The 11,623-nt window shown below is 28.5% G+C and overlaps 1 long non-coding RNA gene across 1 annotated transcript in view; it reads left to right on the plus strand.

The window, feature by feature from the left end:
- Positions 1 to 1,419: 1,419 nt before the first annotated feature.
- Positions 1,420 to 11,623, plus strand: part of LOC136074920 (uncharacterized) — a 14,865-nt gene continuing 4,661 nt past the window's right edge. The window contains exon 1 of the long non-coding RNA XR_010635560.1: positions 1,420 to 1,858. This is a non-coding gene — a long non-coding RNA (uncharacterized LOC136074920). The remainder of the gene's footprint in view (positions 1,859 to 11,623) is intronic.

An 11,623-nucleotide genomic window follows, 5' to 3' on the forward strand; every position in this document is an offset into this window, starting at 1 on the left:
TTAGAGTCACCATCTCCAAGATAATTTATGTACCTTAATTTTCTTTCTAAAACAGAGGCATTAAAACATTCAACAAGTCCTGCTGCTTCCATAGATCCAGCAGATCGGATATGATTAAGGTGACAGTCATTTTTATGTTTTTGCATAAACTCTTCATATTCATCAGATATAAACTTATCCTCCCAGAGTTCACAAGCTTTACATTTTTTTGTGCGAACACGATAGTCAAGGCATTTTCCTGTATCAACTGCAATAACAGTTATTATACCATTTAAGGAGTTATGTCCTTGTTTCTGCCATGTACCGTCACCAGAAACAGTAATATCTGAAACTCCAGTATCATCTCTCATTTTAAACTCAAGAGCAGCATTAATCATTGATTGCGTTGCAATATATTTATATGACAGCAAATTTTATTTTGAACATCATTATATGTAGCTTTTTGAATTGGAGGTGGTAAGTTTAAAAAACCCCATAGTTTTTCTAATACACTATGCCCTTTTCCGATTTCACGCATCGCAACTACTGAACGTAAATTTATATCAAAAGACTTTTCAGAAATTTTACTTGCAAATGTAACTTTTTTACTAGTATAAAACTTCGTTTTCCAAGAACACTTAGTGCAACTCAATAGCAACAAAGAACTTAAACCTTTTTTATTTTTATGATCTAAATTAATATTGATTGACTTCCTCTTACAGTCAGGGCATGTGCCAACTAATATAAGAATTTGTACAATTATATCAATTAAAACATAATTAGACTTGTTTTTATTACATTGAGGTTGGTAGAATAAGTTCATTATTTGCAATAACATTGCTAGTTGATGTTGTGAATTAGGTAAAATGCTTAAGTTACTTCTGTCAATTGATGACAAATCTTTGCTTGCAGAAGTATCTTCATTATGAGGAAAAATTACCAAATTTGATTTTTTTAAAGTGCTTTTTCTTTTTTTAAAAACTCTTGAGGCACCAATTTTTCTTCTTCTTAATGTTTCAGTTTTCATATTAATTGATTGGAAATAATAAATTTATTTTAATCTGCAATGAATAATTTAAAAACAATAACAAAAAATTATACTCTAGTTATATTAAGCATCAGTAACTGAAATAGATAACATATGCTTTTATTATGCAAGTCACCTAACATTCATAACAAGAAATTAGGTGATAAAAGCTTACATAAAGCATACACTGGTTTTGATGTTAACACGACAAAAAAAGAAGCCAAATATCACTAAGTAATTTCTTAAAACTTACTTTAGAAAATACTTGCTTTACGCAGTTCAATAAGATGATACACATGATGTTTACCTCTGTTGCTATGCCGTTGCTGAGGAGAAATATTTTTTAGTACTATTTTTTATATGAAAAATAGACGGTTTTATATAGAATACATTAAAAATTAAAAAACACTATCGTTTTCAGCATGAATGCAAATGCCAAGAAAAGTTATATTCAAAAAATCAAAAGATTTGAAGTTTTTGACCATACTACCACCTTAACAGCAAGCACTGCACCTACAAAAAACGTACAATGTACGCTCAGTTTACGTTCTGAACGTCCTAGACCTTTTTAGAGCCAAAACATTTTTTTGGTCAGCGTGGAACGAACGTTCGAAAGACGTCTTAATTGCACTCGGAAGTATGCCTTATCATAATGATACACAGATCAAACGAACATGTGAAACTCTAATTCAATCTCGTTTTATCGTTAAATCGCTCAAAAATATTTAGTTTTATGGTTTGTAAAATATTTGTTTGATAGTTGTCAAATGCGCGCATCACTATATTTAATCACAAAATAACATAGGAATCTAAACAATAATAACAAACAGTTTCATAAAGAGTTATTAGATTGTAAGTTATTAATTTAATCATCATTACATTAATAGATTATTTCTTTGATTTTTTTAACAATTTCATTTATAATCAGTTTTAGTATATATGAAATATTAAATTTAAAAAAAAACTTAGTCTTGAACTGTATTTATTTTTTTATATAGGTAATTATATCAAATGCTTAATCGTTTATGATAAACTATAAATACAGTCTACATGAACTAAAAATTATAAATTTTTGCCCAAAATTAGTAAAAGGTTTAAATAAACAATATTACAAAGTAATAGTTACTTTTAATCAACAGTATTGTTTAATTTATTTCTTTCAAAAGGATTTTTTCACATTAGAATATGCTTTACATATACAATCTATATTATTATTGTATAAACAATGACAATATATATTGTAAACACGAAGACAAAAAGTGTTGTATAACATTTATTGTCATGTTATGTTTTTCAAGACAATAATATTGTCATTGTATATTCTTTGACAATAAAAAGTGTATGAATTAATAATAAGAAAAAGCATGTATGTATGTATATATATATATGTGTGTATATATGTATATATATATATATATATGTATGTATGTATGTATGTATGTATGTATGTATGTATGTATGCATGTATGTATGTATGTATGTATGTATGTATGTATGTATGTATGTATGTATGTATGTATGTATGTATGTATGTATGTATGTATGTATGTATGTATGTATGTATGTATGTATGTATGTATGTATGTATGTATGTATGTATGTATGTATGTATGTATGTATGTATGTATGTATGTATGTATGTATGTATGTATGTATGTATGTATGTATGTATGTATGTATGTATGTATGTATGTATGTATGTATGTATGTATGTATGTATGTATGTATGTATGTATGTATGTATGTATGTATGTATGTATGTATGTATGTATGTATGTATGTATGTATGTATGTATGTATGTATGTATGTATGTATGTATGTATGTATGTATGTATGTATGTATGTATGTATGTATGTATGTATGTATGTATGTATGTATGTATGTATGTATGTATGTATGTATGTATGTATGTATGTATGTATGTATGTATGTATGTATGTATGTATGTATGTATGTATGTATGTATGTATGTATGTATGTATGTATGTATGTATGTATGTATGTATGTATGTATGTATGTATGTATGTATGTATGTATGTATGTATGTATGTATGTATGTATGTATGTATGTATGTATGTATGTATGTATGTATGTATGTATGTATGTATGTATGTATGTATGTATGTATGTATGTATGTATGTATGTATGTATGTATGTATGTATGTATGTATGTATGTATGTATGTATGTATGTATGTATGTATGTATGTATGTATGTATGTATGTATGTATGTATGTATGTATGTATGTATGTATGTATGTATGTATGTATGTATGTATGTATGTATGTATGTATGTATGTATGTATGTATGTATGTATGTATGTATGTATGTATGTATGTATGTATGTATGTATGTATGTATGTATGTATGTATGTATGTATGTATGTATGTATGTATGTATTTATGTATGTATGTATGTATGTATGTATGTATGTATTTATTTATTTATTTATGTATGTATTTATGTATGTATGTATCTTTGTATGTATGTATGTATGTATGTATGTTTGTATGTATGTATGTATGTATGTATGTATGTATGTATGTATGTATGTATGTAATAGGTGTATGCATATGAAACCGCTGTTTTTTCTTTGAATTAGAACGTTTGTTTTGGAGATGTTTTATTTATATTTCTTTGAATGTAATTTCCATTATTTTCTACTACTTTTTGCCAATTTTTTGGTAACTTATGAATTCCATCCCAATAGAATTTCTCAGGTTTAGAAGCTATCCAATCATCGAGCCATTTTTTGACCTCTTCATAATTCGAGAAGTGCTGATCTGCCAAGCCATGTGACATTGATCGGAATAAATAGTAATCTGATGGAGCAAGGTCTGGTGAATACGGCGGGTGGCATAAGACTTCCCATCTGATAGTTTTCAACGCTGTTTGAACAACTTTACAAACATGAGGACGAGCATTGTCATGTTGAAGAATTATTTTATCATGTCTCTCAGCATATTCGGGTCGTTTTTCTTCTAATGCTTTTCTTAAACGGAATAATTGGAGTCTGTAAAGTGGCCCATCAATTGTTTCTTTAGGTTTTAGCAACTCATAGTATACCACACCAATCTGATCCCACCAAATAGACAGCAAAGCCTTATTTCCATGAATATTCCTCTTTGGTGTTGATTTTACAGGTGCGCCTGGGTCAACATAATGTGTTGTGCGGACTGGATTGTCAAAATAAATCCATTTTTCATCTCCAGTCACTATTCGATGCAAAAAAGACTTTCTTTCAAAACGATTCAATAACATTTCGCATGTCACTAAACGCCTTTCAATATCACGTTCTTTCAATTCATGTGGAACCCATTTTCCTTCCTTTCTTATTTTACCGAGAGCTTGTAAACGTCTTGAAATTGTTGCCTGATCAACATTCAACTCTTCTGCTAATTGTTCTTGGGATTGAGCATCGTCTTCGTCCAATAAACTTTGCAATTCTGAATCTTCAAATTTTTTTGGAGGTTTACCACGTTCCTTGTTGTCAAGATCAAAATCGCCACTTTTAAATCTTCTAAACCAATCTCTGCAAGTTGTTTCAGATAAAGCATGGTCAGAATAAGCTTCTACAAGCAAACGATGACTTTCTGCAGCAGTTTTCTTTAAAATAAAATAGTGAAGTAATACTTCCCGCAAATGCATATTTGAAGGCACAAAGTTGTTCATTTTGAAAGATGTATAAAATTATCTAGATATGAATAAAATCAAATTAAAAACTATGATATTTAAAGCAAATTGAACGTAGTTTCACACACATAATCATCCATACATTAATTTTGTCTTAAAAAGAAAATTAACTTGTCTTATTTTAAACAGCGGTTTCATATGCATACACCTATTATGTATGTATGTATGTATGTATGTATGTATGTATGTATGTATGTATGTATGTATGTATGTATGTATGTATGTATGTATGTATGTATGTATGTATGTATGTATGCATGTATGTATGTATGTATGCATGTATGTATGTATGTATGTATCTATGTATGTATGTATCTATGTATGTACATATATATATATATATATATATATATATATATATATATATATATATATATATATATATATATATATAAATATATATATATATATATACATATATATATATATATATATATATATATATATATATATATATATATATATATATATATATATATATATATAATATATATATATATATATATATATATATGTATATATATATAGAACTTTTATATGTTGTCAGAAAGTAAAAATTAAAATACAAGACCAGAATTTTTATTAATTGATAGACTGCCTGTCCCAACCAAACCCTCAGTCGATGTAGCAGCTCTCCCTTGCGGGTCAGGCTAAAAGATAGTAGATGTAGCAGCACTCCGTTGCGAGTCAGGCTATTTGTCAGTCGATGTAGCAGCACTCCCGAGCGAGTCAGGCTATAAGATAGTTGATGCAACAACACTCCGCACATGATTTACAGTAAAAAAAATAAAAACATTTTGTTAAAAAAAGTAAAAATAAAAACATTGTTTATATTGCTAAAAACATTTAGAATGTTTTTAAAAATATTCTGGTCAATTAAATTTGCGTTTTTGTGGTTTTTAAAAAAAATGATTAATATGTAATTAAATTGATGGTTTTAACTTTCTGACAACACGCAAATGTTGGACGAAAGTCAAAAGTAATTAAAAGTGATGTATGTGTTGGCGTAAGAATCACTTTTTTCCTTCCGCTCTTCCCAAATGCAACAAACTATAGAACTATGTATATATATATATATATATATATATATATATATATATATATATATATATATATATATATATATATATATATATATATATATATATATATATATGAATATATATTAGGGCTTGCAAATTGAACATGTTAAAGCGCTAATAATTTAACGCAAGTTATAAAAATTAAAGCAGATTAAATTTTCTAACTCATAAATTTTTTTGGCAATGCTAGTTTTGATTAGCATCAAAAAATAATTTTTCAGCAATATTGAAATTTCTATACCACTTTCTTATTTCTAATCGATGTTTACTCACGTGATGACGCCATTTTGTTTTATTTGTCTCAAATTTGTCTCTCTAACCTTATACATTTTTTTTTCTAAATTGTTTTGATCGCGTTGTTATTTTGTCAATCAATTTATTAAATTTCCAAAATTTTAAAAACTTATCCTAACGAAATTTATTTATTAATAATTTATATGGGTTATATAATAAATATGGGTTCAAACGGCAATAAATCTTTTCTCAATGGAGCCTTTATTTTTAAAGATGAGTCAAAAATATTGGTTATTTGTAAATATTGTTCCAAGAAATTCACATATCACTGAAGTCTAACAACGCTTCAGTATCATTTGAACAGTAAACACATGTTCTTCGCAACTACTAGTAAAAATCAAAGCAAGATTGCAAGTTTGTCAAAACAACTTACAATCGACAGCATTATTAAATCACAAAATGGCATAAATAAACAAATTTCTGCAGATAAATCTAAGAAAATTGCGGAAGCCATTATTTGCTGGGTTGCCAGTAGCTGTCGACCACTCAAGATTGTTACAGATCTAGGTTTGGCAGATGTCATTCAAACAGCAATGTCCGACTACAGCTACAATCTTCCCTGTCAAAACACAATTAAAAAAAAATGCAAATACTCTATGAAAATGAGAAGAAAAAGAAAATAGACCTCGTAAACATGGCTACTAGTATAGCAATTACCTGTGATCATTAGTCTTTAATGGGTAATGTCAGTTACCTTGGTTTAACATGACATTTAATAGATAAAAACTAGATGTTGAACTCATTTGCCTTAGGTGTTCATCAAACATTGGACTGACACACCAATGACAATGTTTCAACCCACATCAGAAATATGGCCGATGAATTTGAAAAGGGGATTATTTGAAAAAATATTTTCTACTGGTACTGATAACGGTAGAAACATTGTAAAGGCTGTATCAAGTTTTCCCTTCAATTATCTTCGATGTTTCGCACATATCGTTCAGCTAATTATAAAATCTGCCATTGAGAAGACTGCATTTGACAAAACACTAGCTAAATGTCACAGAATTGTTGGACATATTAAACATAGTCCAGCAAAAAATATATGGAATTACATAAAAATCAGATTGACCATGACCTGCCATAAGAAAGTCTAATTTAGCATGTTGTTACAAGGCGGAATAGCTTGTATGATATGCTGAGAAGTATGTTGAAACAGAAAAGCTATCACAGTAACACTTGATGAGCAAAACCATCGCTTACAGACTTTGACAGAAAGAGAGAGGGAAAATAAGGAAAAAATTGCTGATGCTTTGCAACCATGCAAAGTGGCTTCAGAATTGTTTGGTGATAACAAATATGTATCTAATTTGGTGGTTTTACCAATTATATGTCACTTATCACGTAAAATGGTTATTCAAGATGATGATCCTCATTACATTGCGCTATTTAAAGAAAAATTTGTAAATGAAATGGAGCGCAGATTTAATGATTTTTCAAATGATAGTTGGTTGCAAATCTTGTCAACATTAGATTCTAGATTTAAAAATTTATCATTTATAGCTTCAAATGAAAAATCAAATGTCTGGCAGAGATTATCAAAGCTTCTTGAATCTGTTCCAGAGCTCAGGCCAGTATCAATAGAACAAGAACCAAAAAAGATGAGCATTTAGTAGTAATAAACTTGATATTGTTTTTTTTTATTGAATTATTCTAATGACATAATAATGGATTCAAAATTGTATTTATTAAGGTGGTACTAGCCCATAAAAATTTAAACAGTCAAAATATTTAATTTTAATGCAATATTCGTAAAAAAACTATTTGTATTAAAAAAGCATTTAGAGTAAATGTAATAAAAACTTTGAATATACTTAAAAACATGCTGAGTCAGCAAAAAGTATGCAGTTTTAACTACATTTTAAAACAAATATTTCTCAATAACTAGTCAGAATTTGAGTCTAAAATTTTGCACAAAGGTTAACAACATGTTTATTAAGGGATTTGACCAGAACTACCATCATAAGGTTTTTAGTTTTTATGTAAAATGTGTGCTGCCAACATCAATATCTCAACAACAACAAACTATAAAAATTTCGTTTTAGTCAAATCCCTTCACAGTAATCAGATGAACAGTTGGTGAAAATTTTAGCCATAATCCTCAAGTAATTAAAAAGATATTCTTGTTCAAAGTTTAAAAAATCATTCGCAGAGAAAACGCAAAAAAACATAGTTAACAACTAAACAACTAGTAAACAACTAAAACAACTAAAAAGTCTAAAATACTTTTTGAAACAAAATGTCCTTTCGAGCCTTTTTCTCAAAGTATTGGTTAAAGAACTCATTAGTATTTTGTATATGGTTGTGTAAACATATTGATAAAAGTTCTTTAGAACTGAGTTCTATGAATATTGGATCCAATAAGTTTTTGGAAGCAACAGGCAAATTCAACTTGTTTTTATAGATGCGGTTTTCTAGTAATTCTATCTTTTTAATAAAATTTTTAATTTTAATAAAATGGCATATTCATCATGGTTGTAAATGTTTGAATACCTGCATTATCTTTACCAATCTCACTATATGCCATAACTGTGCAATAGTTAATTCCATGTGCTAACTGTTTTGCAAGCTTACTATTTTGAGGAGGTATAAATTAAGGAGTTGTATAAGAAAACTTGATTGCAGAATAAAAACTATATTCTATAAAAAACTAAAATAAAAACCCATGGTGTTTATTTCCAACTTGTGTAAGCTTAACAGGTGAGTTACAGTCAGGACAATGCAAGAACTCCTCAAATAAATCTTTCATAATGCCAAAATGCATGAATATAAAAAATTAAAGTCTTCAGATGTATTTTCATTTTCATTTGAACTGTTGTCAATTTGAAAAATAATCGATTTCTTTAACTATTTACCACTTGTACTAAACATGTCTGATTTAGATGCACTTTTACTTTCAAAGGAAATATATTTTTGCTCTGAATTTTTATGTTAGTTTCCATGAAAATTCTTTTTAATCTCTTGTAATTTTTTTTATTTTCTATCTAAGTATATATCGTTTAAATATAAAAAATTAATTAAACAATTCAATAAAGTAATCACAACACTCATAAAATTCTTTACTTCCTCAAGATCTATTTTATTTTAAACACCAACAATGGAGTTTACTTATTTGCAAAGTTGATATAAAGCAAAGGAGATATAAATAAATAACTATATTAAGTAAGTGTTACATGCAAATTATAAAAAAATAGCTCAAATGTATGCATTGTTTCTTGTTGCTATGCAGTTGCTAAGGGCTTCCTTTTGAGATAGTAATTATAAATTAACATTTTATATCACTAAGTTACTCATAAACATAGTAAAAGTATACATTTTTGAAATCTACAACGAATTTATTTTTAAAATTTGAAGAAAAAGTTTTTTTTTTTCAATTTTAACATTTTATGGGCTAGTACCACCTTAAAATAATCTTTTTTTTTATAGATAAAATTCTTTGAGTACTATAATATTAATTGAAATAGTTAGATAATGTCTATATGCTTTATTAATGGTAATATTTAAATAATTGTTTTGCAAAAGGCATCAGCAAAAAAGCTTAAAATGACATTCAATCTACCAGATCTAGATGAAGTTAATTCCCCAAGTAAAGATGAAATGAGTCGATATCGAACAGAACCCTGCCCCAAAATGGATTCAGATCCTCTTCAGTGGTAGAAGTTACATCCAGGTTCATATCCTTGACATGAACCTTCCCTACAATTGCGAAGAAATATTTGGCAGTTCCAGCTCCATGCGAAAGACTGTTTTCAACCGCTGAATTCATTGCAGACAAGCACAGATCATCATTGTTGCCAGATTCACTGAACATGTTATTATGTTTAAAAGACTGGCTTCATAATGTTTTATCCTTTGCATGTAAATAGATCAAATGATTTATAAAACTTTTCCTGTTTATTTCTTTAATTAATTTAAATTATAGTGTTTGATTAATTAGGCAATTAATTATGATCAAAAAGTTTAATCATGCAATTAATTGCGATTAAAAATTTTAATCGCATGCAAGCCCTAATATATATATATATATATATATATATATATATATATATTTATGTATGCATGTATGTATGTATGTATGTATGTATGTATGTATGTATGTATGTATGTATGTATGTATGTATGTATGTATGTATGTATGTATGTATGTATGCATGTATGTATATACAGTAGCGTCCAAAAGTAATTGGACAAACACCTTTTTGGTTATATTTTCTCTTTAAGTAAACATTTTGAAATGAAATTTCGCTTAAGCGTGTCAAATTATACTACAATTATGAAAAACAAAAAAAAATTTCCCATTTGGGAGTAATTACTCAAAATTTCGCTAAAAGAATGGAAATGATTGGCTCAAAAGTAATTGGACAAACTAAATTCTAACAATGTTGATATAACTTAAACTATTTTAACTTCTTTTTCTGAAGCCAGATTTTTATAAAAACATTCATTGATCAATAATTTGCAATGGGACATAATAAATATTTAAGCGAGGCAGTGAAAAAGTTGATCGTACAAGCATTTAATAACGGTAAGACTGTGTGACAAATTTCAATAGATATGAACATTCGACGATCAACAGTTAGTTATACATTAAAAGTTTTTCAACAACGGAGTCACTTTCAAGTTTCAACAAAGTCAGGACGCCCGAAATCAACAACTTTTCGCCAAGATAATGTTGTAGTAAGATCGTCTAAGGTAGATCCGCGCAAGAGTGCTAAAGAAATTCATAGAGAATTTCCACAGTCACATCAAATTTCTTGCTCTTATGCAACAGTAAAGCGTCGCTTAAGACAAAACAACCTTTTTGGCCGTCGTCCTGTTAAAAACCTTTTGTTTCTGCAAAAAATTGTAGAGCACGGTTAAAATTCGCTAAAGAACATCTAAATTGGACAGCAAATTAATGGTCGAAAAATACTATGGAGTGATGAGTCAAAGTTTAATATGTTTGGTTCTGATGGTATTAAATATGTTCAACGTCCAATAGGTCTTCCAAATAATGTTAAGTACCAAGTTCCTTCAGTAAAGCATGGTGGTGGTTCAGTAATGGTTTGGTCATGTTTTAGCCGTGATGGAGTAGGTCCAATCTATCGAGTTCAAGGCATTATGGACCAAAACATGTATAAAGGAATAATCAAAGATATAATGCTGCCACATGCAAAAGACAAAATGTTGCGTGGTTGGACTTTCCAACACGACAACGATCCGAAACACACCTCCAAGCTAGTCACGGAATTTTTAGCTCAAAAGAAAGTTCGTACCTTGGAATGGCCGTCACAATATCCGGACCTGAACCCAATCGAACATCTTTGGGAACATATTGAGAGAAAAATTAGTGTTCGGAAACCATCTAATCAGCACGATTAGTTTGAGTTGATTAAGCGCACTTGGGAGGAAATACCAATTGATGTTTTAATTAATTTGGTTGATTCAATGCTACGTAGATGTAATGCTGTTGTTGCGGCAAAAGGTTTTCCAACGAAGTACTAGGATTATGCACAGATTATATACATTATGTAACAGAATATAACACTATGTAATGTTAT

This window comes from Hydra vulgaris, chromosome 01 (assembly GCF_038396675.1).
Source record: "Hydra vulgaris chromosome 01, alternate assembly HydraT2T_AEP".
Taxonomy (NCBI): Eukaryota; Metazoa; Cnidaria; class Hydrozoa; order Anthoathecata; family Hydridae; genus Hydra; species Hydra vulgaris.